This window comes from Atheta coriaria, unplaced genomic scaffold (genome assembly GCF_025399875.1).
Source record: "Atheta coriaria isolate IRGN ID8LTWV9N9 unplaced genomic scaffold, Caltech_Dcor_3.1 hic_scaffold_6_pilon, whole genome shotgun sequence".
NCBI classification, from domain to species: domain Eukaryota; kingdom Metazoa; phylum Arthropoda; class Insecta; order Coleoptera; family Staphylinidae; genus Dalotia; species Dalotia coriaria.
Window position 1 is genome coordinate 2,235,744 of NW_027045448.1, and position 18,260 is coordinate 2,254,003.

Sequence of the window (18,260 nt, forward strand, 5' to 3'; positions counted from 1 at the left end):
TTTCGACCACACGATGCGCACGCAAAGCATCCACAAACAGGAAAACGCGAAACCAGAAAATCTATCTTATTCAAAGTGAGGTCAACGCCGTTTGGCGCGCGAAAGGCACACAAACAACGGATGGTCTTTTGAATTATTCAACAAACACACAGATGCGCTCAGGTTGCACACTGTGGGCCGATTTGAATGCGCCATATTTTTTTTCTGTATGCGATGACTTTAAATTTTGAGGCACCACCGTCCACACGCCGTGACCACCGAATGAAAAGTTAACGTCGGGATAAATCGACATGCGAGGATTCTCTGTACGCAAATTTCCCTTGTTGCGTACTGAGCGAACTAAGTAAGAGACCAAATTTGGTTTGTACGTTTTGCGTTAGAATACGAATAGTAGAGAGAGCGAACCACTGAATGCTTTCTGCAGTAACTTTGGAGCTTCATCATTATTCATTTTTTAATTTTGTCTAATTGTATTGCCAAAAAAAGTTTCTTTCAGTTTTGGCGTTTTAACACACCAAAAATTCAGTTTTAAATTATTTTTTAAATGATGTATTATGGTGTACCTAATAACAACGGTTTTTATCCTAAAGTGTTTAGAGAGATAGAAAATCTAATTCAATTTACAAGTGATGCCCTCTGCTTCAACACTTCTCGTATGTACACATCAGTGTTTAGACGGTTTTCGAATCACAAATGATTAACGATCATTTCTCACTTTCGACGTGTTGTTACATACATTGCCAAAATGGGAACATCGAATTATACCAGTGCCAGATTAGATTAAAGAGGATATTAGACACATTGAAGATTTTTAAGAAACAAAAACTCTGAGAATTGTAATGCAATTAAATTTTAAATTATAGCATATTACTACAGAGTGTTTAAAATTATTTAAATTTTAAAATTCTTCATTTACGAGTCATGTTGTATTATTTCATAAACATTCAATCTTGGCAAACAATAAACTGAATTAATTAATCAAGTTGTTTTTGTTTCAAGATGAAAATATTAAATGGCCAGGCATTCTGACGACCGCATTTCATTCTTATTAATGCAGTAGTTTCTATATCCGTTACCTATTATTGCGCGATGCAGCATGCCTAGCGCGTACATTTTGTTTAATGGACTGACCCCGTCCGAGGTCCGAAGAGTAATAAAACAAAGAAACTCGCAAGCACAGGCGACGAGACGAAAATGCAGACACGAAGAAAACAAGCCCTGGTGAAATGGAGGCGTAGAATTACTATTAACGACGCAACATTGTTTGTGTTGTGTTACGGTGTCGGAGAGCTGAACCGAGCGTTCGTATTTTGATAATTAAAGATATTTATGAATAGTCGCCATTGTGGAGACGTATTCAATGTTAGTAAATCAGTTTAGTGAAACTTTCTGTACAGATAATCATTGTACAAGATGTACTCAAAACAGCAAATCAGAGCTAAGTAAAGTAAATATATTATGGTTGCATTGTAAGATGGTACACCAGGTATAGGATGGCAAGGATAAAATAAGCGAGTCTCATGTCGACGGTGTAATATGTCACCTAATAGGTATTCTGCATACGGCAGTGATAAAACTGGAGGATGACAAACTGTGAGCTGCAACAGTAGATGCTAGTATCTTAGATACAAGTTTTTACTCATAATTATTTACCACCACTACTGTATCAACACATTTTAAAGAGGCACAAAAACCTGTAACCAAAATTAATGGTGATATTTGCGTCACTTCAGACCAGACCCCTGTCTGAAGAAAACAAAAAAAAAATTTTTTATTTTTTAAAATTTGCAATATGCTTTGTTCTCGAATATAATTATAACTTATAAATTGTCACATTAAAAATACTATGATAAATTAATGTAGAAACTCCAAAGTCCAAGATATATCTACATCAAATGCAAATTTATATTTATCAGTTTTAATTATCTTGAATTGTGTATTGTTAATTTTATCTAGCACAAGTAGAAAAGCAACAACAACAGACGCCGCAGAAGTTCGAAAATCGAATAAAATGCAAAGAATGAGAAATTAAAGCAAGTAAAACTAAAGCGAAACAACGAACATTGTATTAACGAGGAGCCACGCAAAAGGTAGTTAGTTACGCCACCGTAATGAGTGGCACGCGACTCGACGCGCACTCGAATGTGTTTACCTGTTTACATTGAAGAGGTGCAGCGCATCGTTTCATCTACTTCTTCGTTTCGTTCCTGGAGTTATCGCATTTCTTTTTCTCTCCGACTTCAATGCGAGACACACGCGCGCTTCTAATAACCGAAAACAAATAACAATAGTGGCAGGCGTACGTTGTCGGAATGCACTGATTTGCAGATGATTCTGTGGATATTTTGTTGAAGCGAGCAACAAGCTTGACACGGACATAAATATAATCAGGTGCATTGTGTGCATGAGGTATTTTTAATTATCTAATTGCTGCCGTGCGTCTGTCGGCATTCTCGACAAGCAACTAGTTGCATTTTTGCTTGTAAGCTGATAATCCAATTAATTAAAGAATTGTTTGTTAGAGCGCACTGTTCAATTTCATTGAGTATTTTGAATATTTGTACGGTATTTGTACGTAAAAGAAGAATGGAAATATTTCTGAAGTTTCTAGAATTTTAATTTCACCAAAACAAGAGAAATGTCGACCGAACATTTGGCGTTGGAAATTGTTATTCGTAAATTTCGAATTAAGCATCGTAACGCCCTGATAATCATATCCTATTAACATGACGACTTTTTCTAATAATACGACAACGATTTTATAAATAGCACTATTTTAATTACTTCGTTGCCACTCCACATTCGCTCGGCACGCGCACGCATCAATCTGGTCGCCATTTGTTTGGCGGTTTTATTGTGGAAACGTCGCGGACTGGAGAGAAAAAAGAGAGGACGCGATAAGAGAGAATAAGTGAAAGGAGCGAATGCATTCTACCTGTGGGCACACGCACGTGCCCAACAGAAATATCATTCATTTGATCACAACAAGTCAACCAGCAACACACAAACAACGACAATATATAGACGAAGGAAAACGAATGTTTGTCGATATAAAAATTCAATCAGCTCAAATTTCGGATTGGAATTTATGTAATTCATGTTTTGCAAGATAGAAAAATGTCATGTTAAAAAGTTATCAACATAAATATAATGTTAAATAATATTCAAAGGTTTAAATATTTGTTGGTGTAATTACTCCTGACCTTATTGCTGCATCAATGTCTATGTTTGTTTAGCCTTTCATTTCTTTTCTGATCCAATCGATTTTCAGTTGAGTAAGCACTTTAATTTTCAATGGTATTTGATAGTGAATTCATTAGTTTAACAGATTTAAGTTATTTTTGTTGGTTATTTACAATATTGCTTCACTGGTATTAGACATGCTTAATTAACATTAAAAGAAAATTAAATACTTAACATTTCAATCATTAGTACTTACACTCACCTATGAACATTCTATTGAAATTCCTTAATTTCGGTCGCAATTTTTATCCCACCATGATTTATCGCATCACTTTACAATCTTTAAACTCTTTAAAGAATGTTTTAAATTTCCTAAGTATCTCACTTAACAAGTTACCATTTGCATGAATAAATCATATCTGAGCAAACGCTGTACAAACTATAAAATACTGGTTTGCTAATGAATATTTTAGGCTAATAGAATAAATTTGAAAACATTCTGGAACAGATCAACGCAAGATTGGATGAGGCTTATCTGCGATGCACGACGAGAAGAAGCATGCACAGATGCCGTCCTTACACCCACGTGGGTGAATACAGAACAGCAATTTAGATATTTGCATGAATTATGAAAACATGGCGAAATGCGTTTGAATTTGGAAAAGTCTCTATTGACTTAAATTAATTCCCTTCTCGTCGAAAATCGGAAAACTCATTAGTTTATGCAGTCAGCACGCAAATCGCGATATGTAAACGCCATCTATGAATAATGAAGCATATACACATACAAACTTGTACAACTTGCGGCTCCTAGTTCAATTTCTTCCTCCACAGCAAATATAAACAAATAGCACCGAGGAGAGTGTAAAAAGTTACAAAACAGGATATTTAAATGAAATATAAATAAATTTGTAGCACGTATACGATATTGGCATGCATATGCCTATAAGGTTGGTGTATCGAGAAATAAAATTAACGCCGTTGTCTGTTACAAATTGTCTAATTTACCAGAACATTGAAAGTAAGCCGTGGTCGTGATAACGCTGCAAATTCTAGGCGAGCATTTTCTATGCGCTGCAATGGCTTTGATTCGTTCCTCACTTCGCAAACATGTTAAGATATTAGAACAGATGTTACACGCATATACCGAGTGTGGTGGTGTTTCTAATTTGCATGTGGCGCGTGGAATTGTGACATTCGGAAGGCATTAGTTCGCGTTTTGTGGAAACACGCTCGAGGAGCCCTGCACGAGCTGGCAAGTGTTATAAATAACAGAAAAACTGAGCTGCTTGAGCAGGCGCAGGTTTCTACGCGAGGTGCCGATGTTCTTAAATTGCAACAATTTATCATAAACGTAAACTTTAAAAAATTACACCAAATAATATCTACATAAGCAAAATAAATAAAAGTACAATATTGTAAAGTACTTCCTATTATAAAGATATTTATAGTTTCATTAAATATTTCTTTTAGCTTTTTTTTTTAAATTAAAATTTAGTATCGATTTACTCTTATATGTAAGTATATTTATGGTTATGTTTCTTCTTATTTCTGATAGAGTTTGTCTTCTGGTATTAGCTTTGCTCTCTTGCTTACCTCTATTTGCACTTGCATGTTTATCCATCGTTTAGCATCGCTCACTTTGGCCAACGCTTTTGCTCATGTCGGTTGAAAATTGAACATCACTCTTGTTCTAAGAACATTAGCATAAGTACAAGTAATCTTCTAATCGGCTAAAATCGAAATTCAATGCAATTTCAAATCGATTCAACAGGCAATTAATCAAAACTGATGATTGCAGGGTTTAGTTGATTAACTGTTCAACGTATTTAGATTTGCAAAATCTATTTTTACAAACTTTTTAGCATATTTATAAAGTAGATGTCAAGTATCGAATGATTTCATAAAATACCAAAACCATTTCATTGGTGAACAATTGAACAAATGTGCAGAATCAAACAACTTTTATTTGTAGTTATAGAAATTGGTTTTATACCATTTTTACTTATAAAAATAATGAATTAAACAAAATATAAGAAAATAAAAAAGAAATCAATGTCTATTAACTCGTGTAAAAATACAAAATTTAATTCCTTCTTATCCTCGTAGTAATTATAGTAAATGGATCATTTTATAGAATTGAATAGTGGATTCGAAAACAAATTAATGATTTATTGATGCAGACACCGGCAGAAATCTATAACTGCACTAAAGTTAATGAGTTTTGATTGAATTTGATTGAAACTCTCTGAGTGATTAATTCACGGACAGAAGTAGTAGTTAAGTTGAGATGAAATGATAGAGTAAAACTACGTTTAATTCCCCTCTCGCACATTGTGTATACCTAAATAAATAATATTATGCTGCCTTACTTTCAATTACAATTATAACTGATATAACTGACCGGGCAACATGTGCGCTCGCAACGTATAGATGTCTCGCGGTTTGCAACACGACATCGCACATCACACGCTGTTTCCAAGCGCCCAAACTCAATCCAAACCTCGCACTACTAACTGTGGGCTCTTGTGCAAGAGACGAACGAGTTGAAAGATATTCGTATCGCGCGGAGAAAATGCGCATACATCCGCAGCGTGTGTACTACGTACGAGTATGATGTGGGTGCAGCCCGATTGCAAACCGCGATAACGGATTGTTGCTCCTAATGTTGTAGTTTAGTTTATGTGTTCGTTTATTCAGCGCGATTTCATTTATCACAATATTTTCGCTACGCAAAATGAAACGGACTGAGATATTTACGCCGGTATGTATGCTTCCAGCATCAGAAGAAGGTTTGCAAACCACAGCCGCAATAGTTTAGCTGAGAATACAATTAAATCGGTTGATCAAACATTATCAATTGCCACTAAGAAATTATTGAAGTTTTTGTTGAATGTGGCATTGATTCATCAAGCGATTAATATTCAATTAAACTATTTGTTACTCGATCTTGATTATTGATTAACTAAAAACGTATCACTGCAATGACCTAAATTAAACAGATCATAATTGAATTAAACTTTTTTTCTAGAATTTAAAAAATTGTTTAAAGACCGGCAATTTTATTCTTTTTTAGTATTAATAAAAAAATCTTGTATTATTTTTCATTTGTATTTTAATGCAAAATATTAATGATACTAAAATGGTGTGTGAATTTCATGTGAATCAGCTGACATAATCCAAATTGCTGTGCAAGAAGCGCCTTATAACGAAGTGTAATAACGAGCGCATTACGCGTTACTTACTTATTTACTTTGTGCCTCGGCGCAGATGATAAAGAATGAGCAGCCAACGCGCATCTGTGCGAATGAAACAAGACGGAAGAGCGCGGAACGTCAATAAAAGCAAGAATTAGCGCGACGCAAATATGAATAAAAGTCCGAGCGTGGCATTAGATAGAAACGATGAGGTATGAAATGAAGAAAATTCCGCGCAATTACTGGCACCGGAATGTCGCCGATAAAACACCTGCGTATCGTACGGATACACATGCGCGTTGGTTGGCTTATTTTAGATCGCGGACGGAAATGCACCTATGTGTACTGCATGAGCTTGAGGGCATCCGAAGACTAAGGAATTGTACGTTCTCACCACTCATCAGAGTAAAATATCTTTAGTGTCTCGATGTGATTTTATGTACATTTTCAAACAATTGCAAATTAAGTTGGATTTCTTTTTTGTGTTTTTAATTATTATTCATTAAAATTAGGTACACGTAATGTATTCAAATCTCTTTACAATATTAGATAGTTTTATTATAAGCATCGACATAAATAGATACACTGTAATCAGAGTTTTTATGTTTTATTCTTTCAAAATAAAAAAAATTACGATTTTAACTAGAACACAAATGAAATCATCAAAAAATCAATCTCTTCCTGAAGTAAATAAACTGATAAACAAACAGCAACAACTTAAAACAATCGTGTTTTCCATCGAGTCATGAGTTGGCCAGCACTGGAACATGACTACAAGAAATGGGTACCCCCGAAGAATCATAGAAGTTACTTAGAACCGAACGCCGCAAGCAAAACCAAAAGACACAACACACCGCAGATCGACGCTACATGAAAAACATTAACGACCATAGGCATTTGATACATTTAATGCGAGCGCGTGTACGCGAAGTGCCTCGCCACAGTTTCCACCACACAGCATCGGATGGCATCGTCTTGTGCGCGCGAGAAGATGTGCGCGCTCCGGTCGGTCACGAGCTGCCCGCTTATCGTTAATTAGAATCGCTTGTATGTGTTCGGGCGCGCGTCCTCCGCGCGTAATCCACGCAGAGTTGAAGACGTTATGTGTAAATTTATAATACGAGTGCACGAGTTTACAGCTTTTTACCTCTCGGTTAAAGCTTAGAAGTACACGATTTCGTTGGCTACCGACTGCCGATAACTTTTTCTAATGGTCGCGCGACACACACGTGATGACACTGAAAAGAATTTTGTTTGAATTTTTAATGCTTAGGTACTCACATTAAAAATCAAGCTAATGCGATCAATTTTATTTTATTTCCGAAATATTCGCTAAGTATTAAAACCATAGCATAATGTTAAACATATTTGTTTGCATTGAATTATTTGTCGCTTTGTCGCAAAATGCGACATAAAATAAAACACGCTTGTATTTTATTTTTGCCGCCATGAGTAGAAAAAATTGAACTGGATGTTAATGACTTTGTTGTCTGCAAATGTCCGAGGGAAATGCAAGCGTCATTAATACATTAATACATTAGTTGCTGGAATTGTGAGTTGTCAACCGATAATTTGTTAACGGAAATGAGTAACATTTTAAGCGTTTTATTCGTTTCTGATTACACTTCGCTTTTCAGCATCCACCATGTATAAGTATATTTACATCAGGTATATCTGCATCCGAATCAGAGCCAACACCATTTCTTTCTAGAGTATTCAAATGAGTGGAATGAGCTTATTTTTCACTTGTGCATCAATTTAATGAAAATTTATGTTGGAAAACACATGTAGCTGTGTTCAAATTACATTTTAATGATAACTTTGTACAACTGAGCAAAAGTGCATTTTGATTACCAAAATACAAAATATATTCTGTGGAATAAAATTAAACAAATAATATTTTACTGAAATAAATGAATACTTAATAACTTTTTAAATACATTAGAATTTATAATTTTTTTTTACTTCAAATTTTTCATTCGCTTTTATTTTGATATAAAATTAACGTGTCACATTTACTTGACATCAAGCAATTTCCATTGAACTTGAAAATGAATCCGAAGCAATACAAAAGTCAAAAATAACAAAATCATGTAAGTAAGCACGAGTGACATGAATAGAATTTAGCCGAATTTAAAAACCGCGACAGAAAAATTTTATTACTTTTTAATGAACGGACCGAAAATAAAACGACAATTTTTATTAACCCAAATATTTTTTGTTCCGTTTTAATGCTGTTTTTGAGCATCACACAACAAGTCCTAATTGAAATGGTTTAAAACCAAATTACTCCGTATTTTATATAACGTGCATTTGCTTGTGCATTCAATGCTGAGCTTTCGTAAAATGCTCACATATATTTTTAAAGAAGTAAAGAAGAACGATAGATACAATAACATACTTTTTGTACGTGATTTCTTTTGCCTCAACATTGCGTGTCACGGAAATTGTTATTGCGCTCAATAATTCGGTTTATAATTTTTAATTTTTCTTCCTCTTTGGATTGAACTATACGCACTTGATGGTGCCCATTGGTTTCGTGCGGTTAACAAAAAATTGTATAACAATTTAATTTCTTCATTCCCGCCGTGTTTTCATTTTTTACACATCCTCAATCGATAATTCATTATAAAAGTAACAAATGCGCCTGTGATGCTGTTCAGTTACTTTTGCACAATTATATTCACTGAAAAATGAAATCACTCCAGTTGCGAATGCCGCATGACGTGTGATATTATGATATGTATGCCAGTCATGCGCATAAGAGGAACGCGACGCAAAGAAGCTGCGAGGAGCGGAGTAATTATGAAGTTAGTGTTTGAAAGCCAATTACACGGACTCTGATGTGAAGCGAAATGCGCGCGTGATTTATAAATATTATTCACGCATGTTATACATGGATTTTGCTGCGGTTATGATGCACATTCTTTGCTTATTACAAGTCGCATTCGTTTCGATATTTTTCTTTTCGGACGTCGTTAAGCAACGCTCGTATGCTTTATTTTATTCACACATTTAGCAACACTCGTACATAACGACAAATTAATTTTATAGTAAACATATAAATTTATAAATGAATATAACAGTTAAATCCGATTGAAAATGGTTTATTTATTGAAGAATTTTAATAAAATCCTATAAGATTTATTCAGAAATATTTTCTTTTAGCATAAATAATAAAAAAAAACTGACACACGTTGGTAATTTATCATATCTGCAAACTGAACAAAATCAGTGTGTAAATGAGTGATGGAATGGTGTGGAGAATTATTCTGAGTACCATTACGTTCTGGTGTGAAATGTACAAATTTGATTAACAAACTAGGAAGTTACTAACCCAGTAACCCATCACCTCAGACATAAATCTATAGGAGAAGTCCAAGATCATATTTCTTGTTCCTGATAGTTGAAAATATTAAACGTAAGCTAATTAAACAAATATCAATCGATTTATACCGCTTCACTTTTGCAGGTAGTTAAAAATTAGGGTTCAAAATAATTTCCGTCGTGTTGGTATGCTAAGAAACGCAATTGTGTGCGGACATTGCACGAGGAAAGAGATGAAGTGCAAGGCGCTTGTAGACTTAGTGTCGGTGCTCGCGCTTAAATCATTCCACGACTCGGCGTTCAAGAATTACACATTCGTTGTGTGTACCGCATGTGGTCCGATTTAACGATCGCAAGCATTCCGTCCTTTTTTTGCAATGAATTATGGCGCTCACTATAAGTCTACCTCTGCGCCTCTGCAGTTGCCAAACTGCCTTGGCACACCACAGTCATCGGGAAGGTGAACTGACCTATCCTGATCCTAAGAAGTTAATGATTTGCGTTTTATAATACATACATTATTAGATTTTAAAGGACTTCATCAGAATTTTATTCAAAATAGAATTTAAATAAAAATAAAAATAATTAATAATCTTACATGTAAATCGCGACCTATCGCTTAAATATTACATCAATACCATTGTAGAACTTTGACATATACCCACTGCATTACTCGTTACACATGTTAAAACGTCGTATACGAATTGGTCAAATACGATCGTTCGAAAGTAGTGAGTATAACAATTTTCTTAATGGAATGTCATAGCAGTGTGCCATTCAATCATAGGAGCATGTCGAATGCTTGCGAACGTTAAATATTTACTAACATTGCAAATTTAATTTGCTGTTCGATACAATTTTCGGAATTTTATTCAATCGACTGCGATCTTAATCGCTTAATTGTCAAGCAATATCCCAGATATTTCCACATGGCAGGCATGCTTTTAATGTAATAATAAGAATGACCTTTTTGCTGTTGCATGTTGGTTGGCACATGAGATTAGAGCGAGTGGAAAATAAGTAAGTGTAACACATCCTGATCATAAACTTTATTAAATCAAATATCAAATGCTCGCACTATGAGTACCTGCGGGAAGTAAATCATTTCTTCTTTCACCTTAATGATGGTTTGCAATTAAAGTCAACACGAGGCGTAATAACTCAATCGCGGAATTATCAACAAGCATGTTTTCTAGATCAAACATATATCTAACAAAAGTAGTAGTAGCGAATTTATATTTTATAGAATTTAAAGGGTTATACAATATAAAGGGTAATGCCAAATAGACATTAATACAAATGTTTGGAAGTAATATTTGTAATTGTGTAGTCTTTACGCCTAAATGCAAAAATTTTAAAAATTTGTGGAATATTTTAAAACGTGTTTAAATTCTGTCAGAACACATAATTGTTCGTGATTTTACAATAACAAAGTGCCAATGATTAAATCTTGGTCAAAACAAAATAAACATCAACTCGATTAAAAATTTTCAAAAACTATTTAACCTAATGTCCATATTTGAATATATGCAAGCCATTATTGAACAAAATGATTGATGAGATTTAGATTTAAAGTGTAGTAAACTCATTTCTCTTCACAATAAACATACACTCTGGTTTAGCCTCAAACTGTTCAGCAATAAATTCAAGCAACACTATTGCGAGTGCGTAGCGATATTTTTAAGCGCAAGAAAACACGGAAGCAAACTTAATCTTTCGGGTGTTCTGCATAGACTCTATGCACGCCGCCGCCTCAACTTAATCAATACTTTGACGTTAATATCATTATTTCGAATGCCCGCGATGCTTCAACCTATGACTTGATGATACCTAACAGCATTGCAACATCTCCATAAACCTATTCATTGCAATTCGAAACGAACTTCACTCGAGGCAATGCTTTTTTTAATTTTGTGAAATTGTAATTAGACTCTACTCTAGTATGTCGCCAAAAATTGCGTAAATTGCTTAGTAATTAAAAATATAAGCACAACTAAATAAAACCATAAATAAAATGGAATAATTACCGACTAAAAAATAAATTCTGCAAAAGAAAGTAAACAACAATTTAAAAAAGGAAGAAATTTAAATGACTTTACTTATAATTTGAAAATGTATCTTAGTATAATTAAATTTCTGCAAGTCTTTTACATCGACAACAAACCAGTTCGTCCGCATTTTGATAGATTGTATACAAAAGAATGTACCTTTTCTGATTCTCTGCCACTAACTGGATACGATTAACGTTTTCGAAATTCTCCGCCGTGTTTTAAAGTGGCGTAGCTCATTTTAACACCTATTTGAGACTAAATCGTAGAGCTGTTTCATTCATTCATGCACTTTATTTTATTTATGTTTGGCTTTAAGTTACATGCTTCCACGTCAATAACATATAAATTCAATCGGTTATATTGATTTAAATTGATTGCTATTCGTTTCCACGCGTTTTTTTATTTATTTTATTTTATGTATTACGTGTGCGTTAAATTTATTACCGACTTTTAATTGGTACTACCTGATTCAACCTAAGCAAGAAGGAAAACATTGATGAGAAAAATCTACATATTATCTTGCGTGAATTTTATGTCAAACCCATTTCGATTAGCATGTTTAATTGATTCTTAATTTCTAATTAAGAATTAAATTAAAATTAAAACTACTTGACTTTTGTTAATCAGGTCGTGTTTAATTCGATAATAAAATTGTCACATAGTATCAGTCATGTCAACTTTGCCAAAAATGTCCACTTTCCATAAAATGTATGTACTAACATCAACCGGAAGTTTGTTTGTGGTTTTACCACAAAATAATTATCTAGAGAATAATTGAAACAACATACAAAAGTATAAACGAATTTGGTCTCGATTCTATGACTACTGGGATGCCTCCCGGCTTCTTGCTTCTTAGGAATACTTTGAAGAGTATTCTTTGGAAAATAAAGAAGAATGAAGTAAGACGAAACTCTACGATAATGAATAATAACACTCAGCCTACGGCATGCAGCATCGTATGCATGCATTGTATCGTTTACTTACACGACGGAATCCACTTTTATTGACTATTGGCGCAGTTTAATGGTTAATGTTTAGTGTTCTACATCTACATTAGGCAAACCTTCGTGTTCACGTGCTAGCTTTGCAACAGCAACAAATTCAAAATCAAGAGTCAACTGACACTGGCATGATAGCTCTGGCGCTCAATCAATCATTCTTTATTATTATTGAGCACGGACACGGTAATCTTCCAGCGCGTTTCTATTTCATTGCTATTAGAAATATATTTAAGCACTAACTGCGGTAAGTCGACCACATTGATAGATGGGTTCATGGGTGTGAATTTATAACCAAAAGTCAAATTCAGAAATAAATGATTGAGAATTTGCATAAAGATTAATTTAGTCAATTACACAATTACTTGGGACCTGTACCGATAATTAATATAAATTATAAATTATCTATAATATAAAAATGAATCGCAAAATCTGTTGTTAAACGCATAACTTAACAACGCCTGGATCAATTTGGCCAATTATTTTTTTAAATATTCGTAATAGTCCAAAGATGGTTTTTACAGCAAGAAAAATTCTATTAATTACCGGGAAACCCTAAAAAAGCCCTTTTCTCAAGGATAAAGGCATTGAGATCCAATCATAGTTAAATAGTTGAATCCGAGATGGCGCGCTGAAGTGCATTATAAGCAATTCTTTATATAATTAATATTTTTTTAAATAAAATTGCGAATTTTATTGATAGAATTCACACATACTATGTTTAGACAAGAAACAAGAAACAAAAAGACTTATAACTTATAACAATTATTAAATTGGTAAGTATAATTTTTCAATCGAAATATCTATTAAATTATTATTTAACAAAATGTTTAGAATATTATTTTACTTACCAAATATATTTACCAATGACTAAGTACTTTTCATTTGGTTATAAACATGATATATTTATTATTGAACAACAATGACGAGCTTCTAAAATAGTTTCTCTTCGAAGATCTGGAGATGAGTGCATTGAAAATACCACTTCATGCTCTACTAACACCCGACCCCAGACGCGACGTATATTAACAATGTATTTCAATTTCGTTTTCTAGGTCCTACACATATCCCAAATCATTCAATAAATTTACTTCACAGCACAACCGTTCGTTGTACACCGTACGGACCGCATTGCTTTTTTACGGAGCAAATAACTGTTAACGAATCTACGCGGCGTGTAAGTGTAAAGATTTAGATTTAGCGATTAGAAACAAAAAGATTCCCCCAAAGCGACGCAATTAAAATCGAACGCAATTGGTTACGAAATCCAGATATTTATACGAATCGATGCGTTCCCAACAAGATTGCGGCCGTTTGCATATGCATGCGTGGCGCGGCTGCTTTGCCCAACTTTTTCTCCTCAATTTATATATGTATATATATAAAAAAAAATTAATTGTGTTAGGAAATTGTGAATCGTAAACTCGTGCTACTCATGAGTACCTACCTAGACGCGCGTATATGCTAATGCACGTTCGCCGAGAATAAAATAAAATGTGCCTTTTGGCCAGCACTTAAATATTTAAATTTTGTTTTTTTCATTTCATCAGCATCTGCATGAATTTTTTTATATTTGAAAAATTACATAAAAAACGGCGATATTAATTAGAAACGAACCAGAAGTGAAGCGTGCATGAAAGTCGCTTTTATTTTAGATTAAAAGCTTTTTACAGATGAAATCAGTGAGTCGTGTAAATGTACATTAATTTACAATTGATAATCTTGGCAAATAACTTATTTGTATGCTTATACGCCTTTATTAATTGTTTAGTATTTAAATCTATAATTAAGAAGAGAAATTAATATGAGATATATAAGGCAATAAAATTTCACATAATAAAATAAAATATTTTTTAATGGCGATTACAAAGTGGTATAATTGAGATAGATACACCTCTGCAATCTATACTCAATAGAAATTTTTTAAATATTTTTTCATAAAAATTAAAATTAATAATGTTAATTGAAGAAATATTCTCAAATCACTTGGTAGGCAATCAGCCAATTATAATATTCGCCTAATATCCTCATCGGATACTTTGAAATGCATACATCTCGAGATTAGCAAGAAGTTATAAATTACACTGGCCGTACACAAAGTCTATTTGTACGTCGTTCAATGAGCGTTGAATAATTGCCGCGTCATTTATTTATAAATAATCAAGTGGCACCACACACACCACTTCACCTATGCAGTACTCATACGTGATTGCAACTATTCCTAACTGCAACCGCAACTGAATTTCATTCTTCTCCCTAAGTACGCCGTTTTGGTTTTGTTTTTCGTTCGCATCTCCATATACATATACCAATCAATAAGCGCGTTCGCCATTCTTCTTCATTTACCATTCCTCGCTACCAGCCAGCTTCCTTTGAGTGCTCGTTTTGCATTTTGATTTGATGCTGCTCGTCCTTAGTGAAATGCGTTGTGGTATGCCATACATGTATAGATCTACAGATGATTATGGGTGTAACTAGTAGTAAAGTGCATGCATCACTTAGGTGAAGCTTTCATAATTGATTTATTTGCAACCAATACATCAATTAGTTACATCAAATTTATCATCGGTGGCAATCGCTTTATCATAGATAAACGCATCTCGTTTGTGCAAAGAGGTTGATTTACTAAATATTTTAATAGCGTATCATGTAAAATTTATTGTTTAAATTATTTTATTTTAAAATAAATTAAAATATCGTGTTATTGGCGCTAAAAAGATTCAGGAAATTAATAAATTGCAGGAATTACATGGAAATGCAGTTTATGCTTTGAAATCAATTAGCATCTGCAATATTTTAGTCTCATGTTTATTTATTGTGGATAAATTCAAACTGGTATAAAAATGATTACTGAATGTTTATGAAAATTCAGAATTAACATGAACCTAATTGCAGACATCCCTAAACATTAAAATGTATATTTAACATGTTAAAATTCTACGGTCAGCTCATTCAAAGTAAATAAATTTAAATCCAATGTAATGTCAAGAGAAAAATGATAATGAACGAGGATCCACACTTCCTTATTCCATATTTTGTACAATTTTATGTCTGAGTTCTAAATTGCCATTTACTTAAATGTTTATATAGGTCAATAAATACTAATGAATAAATGTTTACTTTAATGTACAATAATTGAATATTTTTGTATCTATTCCATTAAAAGACTTCTAGTCTCGTGCGTCGGTTGATAATTCAAATGTACTTATTTGAATTACTGATTTCGCGAACCATCTCCATGCAGAATCTGATGATATTTATAGTTCAACATAATTTCAAGTAATTTGTATTTTATTGAAATTACGCAGACAAATTAAAAGCTACACGCACGTACTGACCACTTACACATAAGTACTTTATTTAAACCTCACCGACTTTTCATCATTAAATTCTTTCATTCTCTCAACTCTCCGAAACGATTCAGTCCATTCAGAATAATTTCTAATTACACGTTTATCTACAAGAAAACCCAGGTGCATGTAGTAACAGTAGTTATTGTACAAGCCGAGCGAAGTTTCTAGTCGATTGCAACACAATTTAATTAAAGTAAAATTTGTGTTGTTTGAGCATCGCAAGCATTCGGCGCGGTTTTGTAAATTCGTTTTTAGTGTTTATTTTTGGAACGTGCGCTCGCTTCTGGGATGAGGCTTGAGGTGAAAATGCGAAGCGCATCGGCGGCGCATCAATCATTCGACAATTACACCTAAACGAAATTGCCGAAGTTTATTATTGCCTATGAGCAATGAGGCAGTCGAAGAAAAAAACGGTATCACCTACAATCTACACATGTAGAAACAAACTTGAGCTACATGGAGGTCAATTTTTTGTAATCTAAGACTAATAGACTGTAAATTGCATTTTTTTTAGTTTTAAAAATTTATTTTTAATTGTTCGCATTAGATTAAAAAAATTTGGTATTTTTTTATAATTCAATATAAATTTAATATATAATATTGTATAAAGTTTAATCAAATTTAATTAATTTTTGACTTTTTTTTCTGTTTTTCACATTTTGCACTTTGCAACGTTTCGCAGTATCAATACATAAAACTCTTTCGATACACAGTAAAGCAATAACAAAATTGCGCAGCCGCAATTCATTCCCAAAGCGCGTTTTCCAACCAGTCGGCGTTCTAAGCAACTTTATTCGTCGTCAGCGTCGCCGTGTGCGCAGGTAATTAGCAGAAACAACTTGTTTGCGCGCCGCGGATTCGAGCCTTCGGCATCGGCGACGAACGCTCGCGGCGACGCCTTGCGTTTACGAATTCTCTGCACTCGCGGCAGGAACGTACGCTCGCCGATGTGGCGGTGACTTATTAGCGAGCCGCGAACGGTGCGCAACGCGCTCTCGCCCGCCGAAGCAAGAAGCGCGCGCGGCGCTGGCAACACGAAACAGGTGTAGTTATGAGTTATGATTATGATGTTTTCTAAGCCGCCGTTACACGCCTCATTCTTCGTGCGCGCTGCTCGCTATTGGCTGCACACTTTTACACACCTCCAAGGTATATCGCACCGCGAGCGACTCGCTGTGGCTTGCATGGTAGTCTCCTGCAGAGTGCGCCGTAAATTTCGGGTGATTTACCTCTGCTTACCTGTCGCCCGGCTACCAGTGCGACCAAACCCACCACTGCCCAGCGAGCAAACATGCTGAAATATCTAATTTGATTTGCGGAAATCTCCAATTTAATTCAGTCTTGGTAAATATTAACTTGTATTAATTAATTAATTAATTAATTAATTAACAAAGTCACATTTAAATCATTAAAATTTACCTAAAAAAATATTAATTTTTTTGTTGATTTTGACCTAACACGATGATTTTATTAAGATAAAAACAGTTCATAAGTAAATGATGAACGGTTAATAAATAAATCAAATTGTACAAGCTTCTTTTTATCACCACACACAAAGTTTGTTTTCTCTAATTTCAAATATTGCCCCCGAGTGTTTGCTGTACTTTTTGCACGAGTTCTTGGTGCTCATTTGTGTAAGAGTACACCTATACCAGTAATAAGTAGTGAATCAAAACTTGTCAGCATCGACGTAATAAATGATGAAACTAAACGTACGGCTGGTAATAAGCGTAATGCACCCAACTAGAGAACCACCTCGGTCATATTTTCTTATGGTCACTACTACCATCACTATATTGCACTTGTACATTTTCTATACTGCATGTTTCTACAAATTATGCAAATTCCCCAAATGTATCACTTTTACAACTTTGGAAATTATTTAATAAAATTTAGATTAAATTTATATCCATTTGTTATATATTTTAAGCATATTTGAGTTTATCATTTGACTTAAGTTTAATGTATAAATTGAAGCAAGCGACGGTATATTAGATATGTATAGATAAAATACGGATGTTCTTGGTAAACTCGCCACGTCCATATCTACAAGTCGATAATCTTTTATGTCTATGATCTTACGCGATTAACGAGTACGACCTCACCGAGAGCTCAGTCGTCTTAAGCGAATGTTGAACAGCGTCGAGGACT